This window comes from Eptatretus burgeri, chromosome 5, assembly GCF_056783735.1.
Source record: "Eptatretus burgeri isolate ZD-2024b chromosome 5, Ebu_testis_v1, whole genome shotgun sequence".
In the NCBI taxonomy this organism is placed as follows: Eukaryota; Metazoa; Chordata; class Myxini; order Myxiniformes; family Myxinidae; genus Eptatretus; species Eptatretus burgeri.
The window spans coordinates 7895828-7899508 of record NC_140965.1 but is presented as its reverse complement, the minus strand read 5'-3'; positions in this window follow the sequence as shown (position 1 = coordinate 7899508).

The following is a 3681-nucleotide window of genomic DNA, read 5'->3' as shown; positions in this document are numbered from 1 at the left end:
TGGATGATGAGGTAAACGGTTAAGCTGAATGGATTCGTCGTGGGCGCGTGGGAATCATAACTGTATCACTGTATGATCTGTATTTGATGCACTTATAAGTACAGGATTGTACATTGATTTTATAATTGTTGTTGATACTTGATTTTTCTCTCCTTCAATCCCCCCCCAACCCCCCATTACGGTTCATAATTTGGTTAATAATCCCAGTGTGGTTAAAAAGCACGACCGTGGGAAATTGGTGTCATTACCTCATATAGGAGGCTTTATAAAACGACTACTGGATTGCCAAAGCTGCTGCTTGGCATGCCATCCTGTTTTGACCTGGGCAATCCGAACAGAGCATCAGGTTCTCATTAGATCTACCTGTACCCCGAAAACCAAGGTAAAGATCAATTTGGCTTTCCCGGCAGATGGCGTATGGTCTCTCTCGACGATCTGTCGTTAAATTGGCGATCATGCGGTGGAGGATTTGACCTCGAGTCCACCCCGTGGTCAACCGCAACATTGGTTCATCAGCATTGGGATTCGGACACTGGTCCGAATCTGGCGACCATGAGAAAACAAAAAGATATGAATGCGTGCATGCACACACACACACCCACAATCCCAAGGCAATGGTGCACAACATACACCGGTTCCAGAGTTAGTTATTTCATTATTACATGTTCCAGGTAGGGTCCTCCCTTGTGTCCCGTGGGCCAGGAAATATGCGTTGTGTGGAATTAGGGAGGTCTTTCACTTTCTTTTCAAACACCACATTCAAACCCATTCTCACAAAACCTCAACTGTCACGCTGCTCCACCACCACCACTCGATCCACCATCCCGCTTACAATTTTTGCAATGATCCCTTCACAATCAGCCATAACCACCCCACCTGCAAAAACACATGCTTTACTCTTTATCATTTACAACCCACCAGCCAAGCTTGCCATTGTCCGGACAATTCCGCCTCACCAAGAAGACACAACCACAACCACTTCCCCCACCTTGCTATGCCTCACTCCCAACCATCACCACCTTGCCTACTCAAGACATCACTCGCACCTTGTTCCCTACGACCACCACGCTACATCCTCTGCCCGCTACTCCAAACGGTTCCACCACCAACCGAGCCTCCCTTTACAGATCATGATCTCCACTGAACACTTTGTGGTGCCTCCCTGCCAGTGATGACTGCCCCGCCCATTTAGCGCACTGTTAGCCCCTTTGTTGAGCGTTTGTGCCACAAATTTTGGAGGGGATGGGGAACTGCATTCAGCCCCATGTAAAACACGTGGCCCGACGAGAACATGAATGGGGCCACTTCTGAAACTGCAAGCTCAGAGGCAGTGTGACGTGACACGGTGAAAGCTCATGACCAACGGGTGTGCTGCGCTCGAAATATAGAAGGTGGAGTGTGACCCTTACTCCCCATAGCCATGCCTGCGGAAGGCAAGGCATGAACTCTGAGCTTCTCCAAACTCCACCCTTCTCGAGCTGCTTTAAAAGCACGGGACTCTCAACGCGAGAAGCGAGCCGGTTTGGATGATTTTTTTTTTCCTGCGGTTTAACTGGAGTGGTGGTACGGGCTGGAATGGGAGGATCTGTTGGAGCACATTGGAGAGGCGGGAGGCCATGCCATTCTCAACATAGGCACTAGTATTTCTATTCTTACTATTTCTCTACTTTCTCTGATTCCTCACCTTTAGATGCATAAAAGTGATCATCAAGGGCAATTGAAGATCCAAACCAACCGTTCTTTTAAGAGTGAACCACTGACATGCACCCTGTCCATTCTTACTCTAAGCACACCGCACTTATACCTCTTCACCATGTGCCGAGACACTCAGCATTTCCCACTTCTCTTACCTTACTCTCCCCACACTTGGGATCAGCCCGAGCTTGCAAGTCTGTGCCAGGTGAGAGAAGCTGCCAATACACCTCAAACTTCTCTTTTGCTCTCTTTTATTCAACCTCCTCGGAAATTCTACCACTTGCCGCCAATGTTATGTATAACATAAGTAAGGTGTATAAGGAGATATTAGAACAGGTTAGTTCTGCACTATCTCTTCTCGCTGTGCAATCTGCACCACAAAAATTCCCCCTATTGTCTTTTGCCGCACCACACGAAGAATGTACGTCTGATGAACGGATCACTGTAAATACCTCTTGTCTTGAATGTGCAATACCTTTTCTCACCCCCACCTTTTATAATAAACCTCCTGTGTGTACATATATACATATATGTATGTATGTGTTATATACAGTGCCTAAAGAAAATACAACCCCATTCAAATTTTTCATCTTTTGTTTGACTTGTAGCCTGGAATTAAATTGCATTAAATCAGACTTTTTCCAGCTTTTATTTACACATCATAAGCCACAACTTCCAAGCAAATGGCAAGTTTCAAAAAATTAATTAAGAATACAAAACTAGAATATCTTGGTTGGATAAGTGTCCACACCCCAAAGTTAATACTTGGTGGAAGCACCTTTGACAGCAATTACGGCTGTGAGTCTGTTGGGAAAGGTCTCTACCAACTTTGTACATCTTGATTGGGGAATATTTGTCCATTCTTCTGAACAAAACTGTTCAAGCTCAGTAAAGTTGCGTGGGGAGTGTTGATGGACATCAATCTTCAAGTCATGCCACAGATTTTCGATTGGATTTAGGTCAGGGCTCTGACTGGGCCACTCACAGACATTTATATTTTTGTTCCTTAGTCACTCCAGTGTAGCTTTGGCTGTGCTTTGGGTCGTTGTCATGCTGAAAGGTGATCTTCCATCCCAATTTCAGCTTTCTTGCAGAGGGCAGCAGGTTTTCCTCTTGAATTTTTCTGTATTTTGCTCCATCCATTTTCCTTTTGATCCTGACAAGTGCCCCAGTCCCTGCTGATGAGAAACATCCCCATAACATAATGCTGCCCCCACCATGCTTCACAGTAGGGATGGTGTTCTTTGGGTGATGTGTGAAAAGTTTAGGCCAAAAAGTTTAATCTTGGTTTTGTCAGACAACAAAACTTTCACCACATGGCTTCAGAATGTCCAGAGTTGTTTTCTGCATCCCTCAAATGGGACTCAAGGTGGGTTTTTGGAGGAATGGCTTCCTTCTTGCCATCCTGCCATATAGGCCAGACTTGTGGAGTGCTTGGGATATTGTTCATATGCACACAGTGACCAGTCTTTGCCATAAAGGCATGTAGCTCTTTCAAAGCTGCCATTGGCCTCTTAGTGGCCTCTCTGATCAGCCTCCTCCTTCCTTGGTCAGATCTAGTTTAGAGGAGCCTGATCTAGGCAGGGTCTTGATTGTACCATACACCTTCCACTTCATGATTGTCTTGACTGTGCTACAAGGGATAGTCAAAACCTTTGAGATGTTTTTAAACCCATCCCCTGATCTGTGCCTTTCCACAACTTTATCCCGGAGATGTTTTGAAAGCTCCATGGTGCTCAAGGTGGAGTCTCTGCTGTGAAATGCATTAACCAGCAGAGGAAACATCCAGGAATGACTGATTTTATTCTGAAATAATCAGAATCACTACGATTTAACACCGGTGGAGGCCATTCAACTTGGTGTGTGATTTTGAAGGTGATTGGTTGCACATGAGCTCATTTACAAATGATAGTATAGTAGTGGTGGTGGTGGTGGGGGGGGTGGGGTGGACACTTATCCAACAGATTTTCTAGTTTTGTATTTTAA